Below are 15570 nucleotides of genomic sequence, written 5' to 3'. Positions count from 1 at the left end.
AGGGGTGGCCAAATAGGGTGTGAAAAAAATATCTGAGTTGAAGCAAGAAGGGAAAAGTATCCAGACACATGTAACAACTTGCACAAAAGCTTCAAGACGTGAACCGCTGTTGTGGACCTAGAGAAATGCCAGTTATTCCATATTATTGAAGTGTTAAGTCTTAGGGGTACAGTAAGGAGATAAAACTAAATAGGCCGGCAGGGGACAGATCAGAAAGGACCTTACAGCAGGTAAGGGGTTTGAGTTTAATTGTTGCATTGTTGCATTGAGTTCCTTAAGAGTTAATCAGATTCATTCATTTATTCTTCTTTTTAAGATTTATTTATTTATTTATTTCTTTACCATGAGCAGGACAGGGACAAAGGGAGAGGGAGAGAGAATCTCAAGCAGACACCCCAGTGAGCATGGAGCCCAACCCAGGGCTCGATCTCAGGACTCTGAGATCATGACCTGAGCTGAAACCAAGAGTAGGATGCTTAACCAACTGCACCACTCGGGCTCCTCTCATTCCTGTATTCTTTTATCCATTTATTCAACCTACATTTAATGAGCATCTGCAAGGTGCCCAGCTCCAGAGAAGGGACGAGTTGGGGGATTAATTGGGAGAGGCTAGGGACTGGTCGCTGGCTGGAAGCTCCCATCTAACGGGAATGTAGAGACACCTGCAAGTTTTACAGAGCTCCCTCGAAGCCTAGCCTGATCTACCAACTTCACTGCCATATCGGTTTGCTCCTCATGTCCTTGGGTGGGAGGGAAATGGCCCAGCTTCTTCAATCGTTCTTGAGCCTGGGATGGCCCGATGAGGCGACCATAGTCTGTCGCATCAGCTAGAACAAAATTAACGAAATGGATCATTGTCACTGAGGGGATGACCTATTGAAATAATTGAAAGGAGTCTTGCTTGAGAGAGAAGGGGCCTGGGAAGGCAGAAGAGAAAACAAAGCTTGAAGATAAATAGTACTGGCAGCAACAATCTTTAATGACCTCAGCCCAGCAATGTGGAGATGACAAGGAATTCACAGCAAAAAAGTCTAGTGATTTATGGAGCACATGGGAGGAGGGTCCAGGTTGATGGCGGAAAGGCAAGTTATCTGTCAAGGCAGGTTGCTATCTTTAAAAAACAAATGTTGGCAAAGGGTGATTGGCAGCCAGCAAAAGGTCTCCTTCCAGTCTACCGAGGTGAATGCCAACAGACTCCTCCCAACTGTTAATCATGGCATCTCCATTAGATCTCTAATGAGCCTCTGGGTCGGACAACTGAAGACGGCAGGACCAAAGTCAGAGGAGAAGCCCCTACAAGGTTAATGGGCACATGGAGCCAAAGTGGCGAGTGTGTGATAGCAGGCAGCTGCCAGGCTTATTTCTGTCAGTTCTGCAGTCTCCAGAGGGAGGGAGCACAGTGAATTCTGGTCTCTTTCTGCCATCACATCTGTGGTTGTGAAGTGAGAGGCCAGGCCCTCACCTCACCTCACTCTACACTCATCTGGCTCACCTCCATCCCTCCCACACCAGCAGAGACATGTTCACTCGGAGAAGAAAACTTCAGATAATGCAGCTCACCGAGCCTTCCTAGAAGTTCACAGTCAGGTTTTGTCCACCTAGCTGGCTGGTCAGAACTAACAGCTTGTAGTCCAAAGAGTGATAGATTTCTTACACTACTAGTTTTGCTCGTGTGATGTCTCAGACTAGAATTAACTATCTCAGCCAATTTGTATAAAGGCTCTTGCTGCCCCCTACGTTTGACCTGTGATCCTGCCTGGACATGAAAGAATGAAGCTCTGAGCTTGAATGAGAGCCTCTCCACTACACCTGTCACCAAAACGTGGCCTTGGCAGTCACTTGGGAAATGTCTCTTTGGACTTGGGAGCAATGACCTCCCATAACATTTCAGAATCTCAGCCATCAGTTACTAGAGGAAATTCTGTATTGTTTTTCCTCATGAGCGAAGTATTGGTGGCTTTGGAATTGTATAACAGGGTTAAAATTGTGCTTTGGGCACAACTGTCTGAGTGTCCCTGGGCAAGTTAATCTCCAAGACCCAGTTTTCTGATCTGCACAGTAAGGCTGTAGCTGGAGTTTACCAGTTCCTGTGCTAGTGCTCTGTGGTCAACAAAGCTCATTTACCTCCTTCTCTATCCTTCTTCTCTCTGTTTAACATTTTCGTTCCAGTGTCCAATTAGTAACTGGACATCACACATAGATTCCAAAGAGATAATATATTTAGAAGATAGGTACTGGTGACCTTATCTGGCAAAGCTTTGCAACAATCCCCACCGAGGCTGAAGGTTTTGCCCCCTCCCCAGGTCACTGGAATAAAATGTGGTTACTCACACGATACATTGGGCTGTGTGTGTGGCAAGCATGGTGGACCATTGCCTAGGCAGTCCCTTTGATGGTTGGCTAAACCACTTTGGGTTGGGTAGTTTTCCTTTGCAGGATAGCTGGGGTAGACCATGGATTCCAAACCTTTATGCAACAGATTCATCCCAAAACATTTGCTTTCCAAGCAAGGCCTTGACATTCAAGATGACCGCCCTCAGCTCAAAGTTGGCTCTCAGCCTGGATTTTGTCTCTCTCACGGTAGGTTTTCTGAAATCCACAGCAATTAGTCTCAAAACACCTGAAGTTGTTCATTCTTCTTTCCACTGGAGCCCTGTGGTTATAAAAAGGGTTTTAGAATTGGCAGCACTGTGATACACCAACTCCTGACAGCCAAACTCAGTCGCCTGCTAGGTTTGACCAGAAGAATATTGCCACCCCAATCCCCTGACCCCTGAGGATCTAGAAGGCTCTTCGCAGCATTCATGTATCCTTCTCCTGTTGTAACCCACTTTCCCTCTTGGAAATCTCCCCTCAATCATTCAGGCCCAAGCCAGTCGGTATATCCTATTTCTGGCCACAGAAACTTGCTCAGCAGTGAGCATTCCACCCAAAAGGAGCCAGTGTGTTACCATGGCCCTGTACAGGTAAATACAATGATATTTTGTTTAATAATGGACAATAGCTACCTCTCCTTACCTTTAGAGTATTTCCTTAAAAACATAATAGGTAGGCAAGACCTTGAAGTCATAAGCTTAATAAACCCAGTCTCTAGACTATAGTACAAGGTCACAGGCCTTCTGGCTCTACAAACTGCAAGCACATACTTCCATAATTGCATAATTGACTCAAGAGTCTCCCATAAAGCGTACAGGAGGCTATCGCAAGGTACATCCACTTGACTCGAAGAGATTAAAAAAAAGTGTTCATTTTTCTTTTTGTCTACTTTACTATGTAAACTGTGAAATTCTGCCCAGATGTGTAGTCTTGTACCACCTAAATGCCTGTAAGTTCATGCATACTCAAGAAAAAAATTAGGTTTAATCAAAACAGCATGGTCCTGGCACAAAATCAGACATATATATGAATAGAACAGAATATAAAGCCCAGGAATAAACATGGACTTATATGGTCAGTTAATCTATGACAGAGGAGGCAAGAATATACAATGAAGAAAAAACCATCTCTTCAATGAATGGTTCTAGGAAAACTGGACAGCCGCATACAAAAGAATGAAACTGGATCACCTTCTGAACCTACACAAAAATAAATTAAAAATGGATTAATAACCTAAATATGAGACCTCAAACCATAAAACTCCTAGAAGAAAACATAGGCAGTAATTTCTTTGACATCAGCCATAGTAATAGTTTTCTAGATACGTCTCCTGAAGCAAGGGAAACAAAAGCAAAAATTAAACTATTGGGACTGCACCAAAATAAAAGCTTTTGCACAGCGAATGAAACCATCAATGAAACACAAATGCAACCTACTAAACGATAGAAGATATTTTTAAATGAAATATTTAATAAGGAGTTAAATATCCAAAATATATACAAACTTACACTACTGAACCCAGAAGGTGAATAATCTAATTAAAAAATAGGCAGAAGGCCTGAATACAATTTTTTTCCAAAGAAGACATACAGACGTCCAACAGACACATGTAAAGATGCTCAACTAATCATTACAGAAATGCAAATCAAAACCACAACGAGATATCTATCACCTTACACCTGTCAGAATGGCTAAAGTCAAAACACAAGACACAACAAGTGTTGGCAAGGATGTGAAGAAAAGGGAATCCTTGTCCACTGTTGGTGGGAGTGCAAACTGGTGCGGCCACTTCAGAAAACAGTATGGAGGGTGCATTAGATATTACCTGCAGGTGCATGCTATTACCATATGACCCAGTAATTCCACTACTAGGTATTTACCCAAAGAAAACAAAAACACTTATTTGAAAAGATATATGCACTCCAATGTATACTGCAGCGTTATTTATAATAGCAGAGATATGGAAGCAACCCAAGTTTCCATCAATAGATGAATGGATAAGGAAGATGTGGTATATATACACAACAGAATATTACTCATCCATAAAAAGGAATGAAATCCTAGTATTTTCAACAACATGGGTACGTAGCCGGTATAATGCTAAGTGAAATAAGTCAGTTAGAGAAAGACAAATACCATATGATGTCATTCATTGTGGAATTTAAGAAACAAAACAAATGAATAGAAAAAAAAAATGCAAACCAAAAATAGCAGACTCTTAAACGCAGAGAACAAACTGGTGGTTGCTGGAGGGGAGCTGGGTGTTGGAATAGGTGAAACAGATAAAGGGGATTAAGAGTACGCTTATATTGAGCACTAAGCAATGTATACAATTGTTGAATCACTATATTGTATACCTGAAACTAATATAACACCATGTTAAATTATACTTTCATTAAAAGGGGGAAAAAAAGACCAAGTGAGGTTTGTTCCCTCTTCTCTGTTGGCAGGGAGTAGGGAGGGGTTTCTTTTTCTAGAAGGATTTTTAAATTCCCCAATAGCCCTTTTGCTGGAAGTGCTGGCACAAAGACCCTCACTCTTCTCCACATTTGAATCTGGAAGGATGAGCTGCAGCCATTTCCACACCCTGAGGGGAGAAGCTGCCTGAAAAGCAGCCAGCCCCAAGGAGCCAGAGCCAAGGATCTGGGAGGAAGAAGCAGGATCATGATTTCATCTGAATCCCCGGGTCCAGCCATGTCTGATGATCCCTGAACTTTGCTAGTTCATAAACCAAAATGTTCCCTTTTTCCTTAAGTAAATTTGGTACAGTTTTCTATCTCTTGTTGAGAAAGCATCCTCGCTGATGTAATGGCCAATTATAAGCATTGTAAGTGTTTTTCCAAATCTTGAAAAATAACTGTGTTCTAGCAAACACCCAAGTCTCTGAGTCAGGAGGGCTATAAGGCAAAATATTCACCTCCTGCTCAAATACTTTATATGATGCTCAGAGCCAGTGGGGGGATCTTGTTACCTGTACCACGGCTCTCTCCATCCTCATCAGCCCTATCTTCCTTGTGTCTCCTCTATCTTCCCCCATCAAGCCAAACATTGGACCACAGGTAACACAAGCATACCTCTTTTCCTCAAGGGCTCTCTAAATCAAAGTCAGGCCTCATGTCTCTCTAAATCGATATGCTCTTCTCCAGGCTAAATTTCATTATTCATGCACCTGGTACACAATCATTCTTTATTTAAAACCGGATCAATAAATGGGGAGTGCCTCCTTTAACGAGGGCTATTGAAATCTATTTGCCTTATTATAGTGCTGGATGGTCTCAGCGTCCTACAAGTGGCATCCTACAGGTGCATTAGACCTGTGGCCTCGGCCTAGGTTTGTGGTAGGCAATTACCTGGAACACCAGATTCAAGGATGGAGCAGAAGATTTTGGAAGATCGTGCTTTGTTTAGGAGGCCAGAAGTCACTAGTCTCTGTCATAGTTTCAGGCACAGAGAAGCTCCCAGGGGCCTGTTAATGAACAAAAGATGCACCAGGGACTGTGCAGAAACGGAGTAGCTTGGGTCCAGCTGCTCTGTGTCTCTTCCCATTAAGGAAAAAGAAAAATCAAAACGGTTTTAATTAAAGACGACAACGAGCTTCAGAGTCACGTTCTCAAACTGTTTGAGTTTGAGCAAGAACTTTACCTCTCTGTATCCCCTTCCTCATCAGGGGAAATTACCACCTGCTTCAGGTGTATGGGTATTTAAGCCCCGAGACCATTATCTGGCACACCATGTTGGAAAAAATTACTAGTATTAGTTGTTACAAAAATATCATTTATTACTATGATTACTTGTGGCTTCTTGTGGCTTCTGGCCCAGCAAGTGCCCCTCTCAGGGCATGAGTTTAATGGCTTGCCCTTGGAAGAAGAAGAAAATACTGCCAATGATTCCAAATGATACATCTGAGAATGCTCGTGAGGTTGTGTTTTACTTCTTGTTCCTCCAAATTTGTGCAACAATCTTATATAAAACCAGTTATTACAAAAGAAAGCAGAAGCACAGCCATTCACGAAACAAAGGCAAACAAGACATCAGGCCCCAAATTTTCCTTCATTGGATTGAAGGTTCTCATAGTAGGCTTCTTTATTTTGGGGTACACCTGTGTAGGTGCCCAGTAAATGTTCTACCCAGAATGGTAGAAACTCTTAATGAGTAGCTGGGAGGTGAGGCATTTGGAACACAGGGGTAGTGTTGGCTCTTCCCGCCTAGTGGTCCACAAATCTTGAGCTAATTCTGGAGTGGGGTCAAGAACACTAATATCAAACCTTTCCTAACATGGGCAATCCAAAAGAGGTCAGGAATACTCGAAAGTGAGGTCAGAACTCAGGGCATCATCTAGGTCAGAGGAAGACAGAGGCTTGAGGAAACTGTTGAATGTTAAGAGCACTAAGTGACAGTAGTCCTGTAGGAGCCCTCATCCATGTATAGGGTCTTCTCTGAGGTTGTCCCAGGGTAGGAGGGGCAGTGGAAAGAGCAGACTCCTAGTTAAACTGCTAATTAATCATGAGACCCTGGGGAAGTCACAATATAGCTGCCTGGCCTTAAGCCCGTTGGCTGAGAATTGTTTGTATTCTATGGAGCCCAGTTTGGAATCACGGCCAAGAAAGACTGTGAACACAGAGCACCTGTCTGTACTGGAAGAGGACTCTCTCAGCAGCAACAGACTCCAAAGTAACCTCTGGCAGAGTTAACCCGGCTTTTGGTTTCTCTGTTGGGTCCTCAGAGCATTCCATCACAACAACCCGGACAGGTCTATGAACGGACAGGTGGAAACTAATACCTGAAGAAGGTTACACCATCTGGTGGGCGCCTTTACTTTGAAGTGGTCAAAAGAGCATAGAAAGCTTAAGCAGAATTATTGATAGTTCTGTTTTGAGAAATGTCACCAAAAATGAGACTTCTTTTTTTTTAAAAGATTTTATTTATTTGACAGAGACAGAGACAGCCAGCAAGAGAGGGAACACAAGCAGGGGGAGTGGGAAAGGAAGAAGCAGGNAGTGGGAGAGGAAGAAGCAGGCTCATAGCGGAAGAGCCTGATGTGGGGCTCGATCCCACAATGCCGGGATCACGCCCTGAGCCGAAGGCAGATGGTCAACGACTGCGCTACCCAGGCGCCCCCAAAAATGAGACTTCTGATAGTAAAAAAGAGCTTTCTAACACCAATTGATAGACTGTTGGGTAACGTCATAATTGCTGTTGCTAGAGTGGTCATTAAAATAACATAATTATGCTAAATAGTTTGTAAAAAAGAGAGAGACAGAGAGCAATGGAACACACTTGTGACATGAACTAGTCAGTAATTGTGCTGAAATAACTTATGCCAATAACTCCTTGCGAGCCTCCATCAAGTTGAATTACTGTCTGCTAAAAGTCTTGCCCATAAGCTAATTTGACAGCTGGCTAAAAAAGAAGTGATAGGACAGAAGAGTGTCCAGACTAAATATAAGAGGGTGAGAGAACAAAATGCAAAATGGCAGTCAGCCATATTACATCCCCATTTCACATGAGGTCTGGCTAAAGACAAATTTTGAACCAGAATCTTCCCCCCTGGTTTTCTAGAAACAAACATGGGCATTTTCTGCTGGTCACCTCAAGTTAATTCCCTCAAAATTATTTGCCTTAAAGGTACCACAAGGGCCGATCAGTTGAGTGTGCCTATGATAAATTATTCACAGCTTTAGTATATCAAGAATATTCTTATGCTAAATTACTTTGTACAGAGGATATAATTTGTATTAAGATAAGCACATAGATTCGTTTGTGTGAAAAAATGCTTAGAAAAAACCAGTATTTAAATAAAATGCAGTCTTTAACTTTTCAGGTAATATATAAGAATGTTTTACACTTTCTGTTATAACTGCCTTCTTCCCATAAAGACTTTAATTGTCAATAAAAGAACATATTAGATCTTAAATGATCTTCCCCTGTTCCACCCGCAAGTCAACCAAAGATCAATTTCCCAGTTTCTTCTTCTTGAGTTCAATAAATGAAAGGAAACTGCCCAGAGGTACGATACCCACCATCTGCACCTACAGCCGTTACTGTTGGGATTTTTCATCTGCTTATTAATCCATCCTCTTATTGCTTCCCCTTCCTCCCCTAGAAAGCATTAACTCCTGGGCAGAGCCGTTCAGCTTCCTCGTCTCCGTGTGCTAGGAGAGCCACACTCCATTTCTTATTGATGTTGCATCCTGTTCACTTACTCAACTCAGCAGTAAGCTATCTTTTCTAGAATGAACCATTTCATTCAAGTGAAGTAAATGGTGAGGGCAAGTGACAAACACACCCTTTCCTTAAATAATCTGATTTATACTGGCCTTTGCACTGAGTATCAACCACTCCTGGAATACAGAGGCCATGCAGTGGCTAGAAAAATGGCACTTGCCTTGACCCTCTGCCTCCTCATTCCCGTACACCATAATCTTTCCTGTGTCCATCAAACAACCTGAAATCCTTTTCTTTCTTATAACCCCAAAGTGACCTCTGGGCTTTGAACGGTCAGATTCTAAAACCCTTCGGCAAGAGAGAGTCCCCACTGACCAGTGGGTGGGATCGTGTGTCCAAGTGTTTTGAATTGGATATACTGGCGCTGACTAGAGGCGAAAATGGTCCTGGAGATTGCTCTATTTTGTTTTTTGTACACCTATTCCTCAATTATATGGCTACTCTAGACTGAGCCCGACACATAAAAGTCGGAAATAGAACTCTACTGATTCAGGAGGGCACGTGTTGTGATGAGCACTGGGGGTGATAAACAACTAATGAATCATTGAACACTGCATCAAAAACTAATACTGGCTAACTGAACATAATAATAATCATAAAGCTCTAAATTCATTTGGGGTTATTGGTCTAATTATTTCCTGTAAACATAGGCCCTTAGGCCGGAGATTCACAAATTTAGCCCTGCATTAGAAGTGGTTGGGGGCTTTAAAATAGCCAAATCCCAAGTTGCTTCTTATCATTTATTATTTTTTAGTGGATCCAAAGTATTTTAGCATAACACGTATATGTATGTATGTGTATATATACGTGTACATATATATATATAATGTCAATATTTCGAAAATGATCCAAATGTCTATGTCTATTTTACATTAACTGCATTTTTTTTCATTTTACCTTTGGACTTTCTGATCTTTTCACCCATTTCTCCCTACCCCAACCTCTGGCAACCACCAATCTCTTCTTCGTATCTATGAGCACCTTTTGTTGTTGTTGTTGTTGTTGTTGTTTTTAAATATTTTATTTATTTATTTGACAGAGATAGAGACAGCTAGCGAGAGAGGGAACACAAGCAGGGGGAGTGGGAGAGGAAGAAGCAGGCTCATAGCAGAGGAGCCTGATGTGGGGCTCGATCCCATAACGCCGGGATCACGCCCTGAGCCGAAGGCAGACGCTTAACCGCTGTGCCACCCAGGCGCCCCATGTTTTTTGTTTTTGTTTTGTCTTAGATTCCAAATATAAGACAGATTATACAGTATTTGCCTCTGTCTGACTTATTTCACATAGCACAATGCCCTTGAGGTCCATCCATGTTGTCACATAGCAAGATTTCATTCTTGTGTACGGTTGTGTACAATTTCTATATCCATTCATCCATTGATGGACACTTGGTTTGTTTCTAGAACTTGGCTATTGGAAATAGTGCCACAAGAAACATGAGGCGCATATATCTTTTTTAATTGGTGTTTTCCTTTTCTTCAGGTATATACCCAAAAATGGATGGATCATATGGTACTTCTATTTTTAATTTTTTTTAGGAAACTCCATACTGTGTTCAACATGGCTACACTATTTACATTCCCACAACAACGCACAAAGGCTCCTTTCCTCCGTATCCTTACCAACTCTTGTTATTTCTTGTCTTTTGGTAATAGCCATTCTAACAGCAGTGAGATGATAACACATTGTGGTTTTGATTTGTATTTTTCTTATGATTAATGTTGTTGAGCTTCTTTTCACATTGCTGTTGGCTATCTGTATGTCTACTTTGGGAAAATGTCTATTAAGAGCTTCTGCCCATTTTTAATTGAATTATTTGTTTGGCTATTGAGTTGCACAAGTTCTTTATATATTTTAACTATTAGCCCCTCATCAGATATATAAATTGTAAATATTTTCTGCCATTCAGTATGTTGCCTTTTCATTTTGCTATGGTCTTCTTTGCTGTGCAGAAGCTTTTTCAGTGTCCCACTTACTCATTTTTGCTTTTGTCGCTTTTACTGGTTTCAGATTCAAAAAATCATCTCCAAGACTGATACTGAGTTGCTTACGGCCTATGAAGAGTTTTATCATTCAGGTCTTTAGTTTAAGTCTTTAACCCATTTTATTTATTAGTTTTGGAGGTAGAATTTAGTGTTCATCAGTTACATGTAACCCCCAGCACTCATTACACCATTACTGCCCATCACCCAATTATCCCTTCCCCCACCCACCTCCCCTCCAGCCACCCTCGGTTTGTTTCCTAGAGTTCACTGTCTCTTATGGTTGCCTCCATCTCAATTTTCATCTAACTTTATTTTTCCTTCTCTTTCCCCATGTTCATCTGCTTTGTTTCTTAAATTCTACATATGAGTGAAATCATATGGTACTTGTCTTTCTCTGACTTTGTAACTTAGCATAATACCCTTTAGTTTCATCCATGTTGTTGCAAATGGCAAGATTTCATCCTTTTTGATGGCTGAGTAATATCCCATTTTGTGTGTGTGTGTGTGTGTTTGTGTGTGTGTGTGTGTGTGTACCACACCTTCTTTATCCATTCATCTGTCGATGAACATCTGGGCTCTTTCCGTATTTTGGCTTTGTGGATATTGCTCCCAGAAACTTTGGGGTGCATGTGCCCCTTCGAATCACTATATTTGTATCATTTGCACAAATACCTAGTAGTGTAATTGCTGCGTTGTAGTGTAGCTCTATTTTTAACTTTTTGAGGAACCTCCACACTGTTTTCCCAAATGGCTGTGCCAGCTTGCATTCCCACCAACAGTGTAAGAGAGTTCCCCTCCTCCACATCCTCGCCAACATTTGTTGTTTCCTATCTCATTCATTTTAGCCATTCTGACCCATGTGAGGTGGTATCTCATTGGGATTTTGATTTATATTTCCTTGATGCCAAGTGATGTTGAGCATTTTTTCATGTGTCTATTGGCCATTTCTATGTCTTCTTTGGAGAAATGTCTTCTGCCCATTCCTTGACTGGATTTTTTTGTTTTTTGGGTGTTGAGTTTGATAAGTTCTATATAGATTTTGGATACTAGCCCTTTATCTGGTATGTCATTTACAAATATCTTCTCCCATTCTGTAGGTTGCCTTTTAGTTTTGTTGACTGTTCCTTTGCTGTGCAAAAGCTTTTTATCTTGATGAAATCCCAAGAGTTCATTTTCACCTTTGTTTCCTTTGGATTTGGAGATGCATCTAGCAAGAAATTGCTGTGGCCAAGGTCACAGAGGTTGCTGCCTGTGTTCTCCTCTAGGATTTTAGGTCTTTCATGCATTTTGAGTTTATTTTTGTGTATGGCATAAAAAAGTGGTCCAGTTTCATTCTTCCGCATGTGGCTGTCCAATTTTTCCAACACCATTTCTTGAAGACACTGTCTTTCTCTTGTTTCCCCGTAGGATATTCTCTGCTGCTTTGTCGAAGATTAGTTGACCAAAGAGTTGAGGCTCCACTTCTGGGTTCTCTATGCTATTCCATTGATCTATGTGTCTGTTTTTGTGCCAGTACCATACTTTTTAGATGATTACACCTTTGTAATACAGCTTGAAGTCTGGGATTGTGATGCCTCCAGCTTTGGTTTTCTTTTTCAACATTCCTTTGGTTATTCAGGGTCTTTTCTGGTTCCATACAAATTTGAGGATTGTTCGTTCCAGCTCTACGAAAAGTGCTGATGGTATTTTGATGGGGATTGCTTTGAATGTTTAGATTGCTTTGGTCTTTAATACATTCTGAGATCATATCTGTGTATGGTGTAAGATATTGATTGAGTTTCATTTTTTTGCAGTGGCCGTCCAGTTTCCCCAACACCATTTATTAAAGAGACTGTCCTTTCCCCATTGCATCCTTTTGGCTCCTTTGTCATAAATTAATTGACCATGTATGCATGGGTTTATTTCTGGAATCTCTATTCACTTCCATTGATTTATGTGTCCAATACCATAGTATTTTAATTACTATAGCTTTGTAATTTAATTTGAAATCAGGGAGCATGATAGCACCAACTTTGTTCTTTCTCAAGATTGCTTTGATATTGGATATTTTTTGTGGTTCCATACAAATTTCAGAGTTGTATATCCTAGGTCTGTGTAAAATGTCATTGGAAATCCAGTAGGGATTTAACTGAATCTGTATATTGCTTTGGATATTANATGTGTCCAATACCATAGTATTTTAATTACTATAGCTTTGTAATTTAATTTGAAATCAGGGAGCATGATAGCACCAACTTTGTTCTTTCTCAAGATTGCTTTGATATTGGATATTTTTTGTGGTTCCATACAAATTTCAGAGTTGTTTATCCTAGGTCTGTGTAAAATGTCATTGGAAATCCGGTAGGGATTTAACTGAATCTGTATATTGCTTTGGATATTACGGACACTTTAACAGTATTGATTCTTCTAATCCATAAGCATGGAATAGCTTTCCATTTATTTGTGTCTTCTTTACTTTCTTTCATTAATGTCGCATAGTTTGCTGTATATAGGTTTTTCACCTCACTGGTTATATTTATTTCTGGGTATTTTATTCTTTTTGATGCATAGTAAACGGAATTGTTTTCTTCTCTGATAGTTTTTTACTAGTATATAGAAACACAACAAACATTTGTGCATTAATTTTATATCCTGTAACTTTACTGAATTTATTAGTTCTAAGAATTTTTTGATGGAGTCTTTAGGCCTTTCTATAAATAATAGCATGTCATCTGCAAATAGTGATAGTTTTACTTCTTTCTTTCTAACTTGGATGCCTTTTATTTCTTTTTCTTGACTAATTGTTCTGGCTGAGACTTCCAAATACTTTCAACATTAAATAGAAGTGGCAAGAGTGGACATCCTTGTCTTGTTCCAGATCAGATCTTTGAGGAAATGCTTTCAGCTTTCACCTGTTGTGTATGATGTTAGCTCTGTGCTTGCCATATATGGTCTTAAATATGTCAAGGTACATTTCGTCTATACCCACTTTGTTGAGTTTTTATTATAAAATGGATATTGAATTTTGTCAAATGCTTTTTATGCATCTATTGAGGTAATCATGATTTTTATCTTTCATTTTGTCAATGTGGTGTATCACTTTGATTTGTGGGCGTTGGAACATCTTTGTCTCCCTGAAATAAATCCCACTTGATCATGGTGCTTGATTCTTTTAATGTATTGCTGAATTTGGCTTGCTAATATTTTGTTGAGTATTTTTGCATCTATGTTTATCAGGAATATGTTCTTTTCTTGTGGCATCCTTGTCTGGTTTTGGTAGGAGGGTAAGGCTGGCCTCATAAAATGAGTTTGGAAGAGTTCCCTCCTCTTCTAATTTTTGGAAGTGTTTGAGAAGGATTGGTACTATTTTTTTTTTTTTTTAATGTTTGGTAGAACTCACCAATGACACCATCTGATCCTGGACTTTTGTTTGTTGGGAGGTATTTAATTACTAATTCTTTAGTAGTAATTCTTCTGGTTTTTAAAAAAATTTTTTATATTCTATTTTATATTTCATTATAATTCCGATTTGGTAGGTAGGTTGTATGTTTCTAGGAATTTATCCATTTCCTCTAGGCTGTCCAATTTGTGGCCTATGGTTATTCATAGCAGGCTCTTATGATTCTTTGCAGTTCTAAAGCGCCAGTTGGAACATCTCCTCTTTCATTTCTGGTTTTATTTATTTGAATTTCCTCTTCCCCTTCCCCCACCTCGGTGGCTTCCATACCATTTAAATCAGTTTAAAAACCATTAATGCCTGGAGGTGAGCCCAGGCAGTTTTTAAAGCTCAGCATGCGATTCTAGTGGCTACCAAGTTTGAAAGACCGGTCTGGGGCCGTAGTTCTCAATGGTGGCTGCATACTGGAATCACCCAGAGATCATGTAACAATTCTGACTCACAGCAGTACCTGAAACCAATCAAGTCACAATCTCTGGGAGTGGGCTGGGAAACAGTGGTTTTTGAGGCTCCCAGATGATACTAATGAGCACACATTTGAGAACCATTTCACTAGGCAAATCCCTTCGTGGAAAATACANGCTCTTATGATTCTTTGCAGTTCTAAAGCGCCAGTTGGAACATCTCCTCTTTCATTTCTGGTTTTATTTATTTGAATTTCCTCTTCCCCTTCCCCCACCTCGGTGGCTTCCATACCATTTAAATCAGTTTAAAAACCATTAATGCCTGGAGGTGAGCCCAGGCAGTTTTTAAAGCTCAGCATGCGATTCTAGTGGCTACCAAGTTTGAAAGACCGGTCTGGGGCCGTAGTTCTCAATGGTGGCTGCATACTGGAATCACCCAGAGATCATGTAACAATTCTGACTCACAGCAGTACCTGAAACCAATCAAGTCACAATCTCTGGGAGTGGGCTGGGAATCAGTGGTTTTTGAGGCTCCCAGATGATACTAATGAGCACACATTTAAGAACCATTTCACTAGGCAAATCCCTTCATGGAAAATACATATAAATCTCATGGCGATGCCCCTTAATTGCTAACGTTAGGGAAATACCTTTCCTACCTATTGGCAAGTGTCCATTCTTATAAAATCCACTGAACTTTAATTCTTCCCTAATAATTTTTTTCTTCTAAGCCTTACTGAGGATTAATTGATAAATATAATTGTATGCATTTAAAGCACACAACATGATGGTTTGACGTACATCTACGTTGCCAAATTACTACCAAGATCAAGATAATTAACACACCCACCACCTCACATAGTTTACATAGTTAGCTCTTCTGTGGGGTGAGAATGATTAAAATCTATTTCCAGTAAATTTTGAGTATACAATATCTTATTATTTACTACAGTCACTGTGCTGTGCAGAAGATTCTCAGAACTTGTTCTTATAACTGAAAATTTGTACCTTTCAGCCTACATCACCCCATTTCCTCCTTACTCCCCATTTCTTCCTTACTCCGGTATCAGGCAACCACTGTTCTACTCTCTATTTCTCTATGAAATTGGCTTTTTCTTTTTCTTTTTCTTTTTTTTTTTTTTTT

The 15570-nt window shown here is 40.3% G+C and overlaps 1 pseudogene; it reads right to left on the bottom strand.

Moving 5' to 3' along the window:
* Positions 1-609: 609 nt before the first annotated feature.
* The window catches only part of LOC117795242, a 20262-nt pseudogene continuing 5301 nt past the window's right edge, over positions 610-15570 (bottom strand).

The sequence above is a fragment of the Ailuropoda melanoleuca genome, chromosome 12 (assembly GCF_002007445.2).
Source record: "Ailuropoda melanoleuca isolate Jingjing chromosome 12, ASM200744v2, whole genome shotgun sequence".
Taxonomy (NCBI): Eukaryota; Metazoa; Chordata; class Mammalia; order Carnivora; family Ursidae; genus Ailuropoda; species Ailuropoda melanoleuca.
The sequence above is the reverse complement of the archived record's forward strand: the minus strand, read 5'-3'. Positions and strand labels throughout refer to the sequence as shown.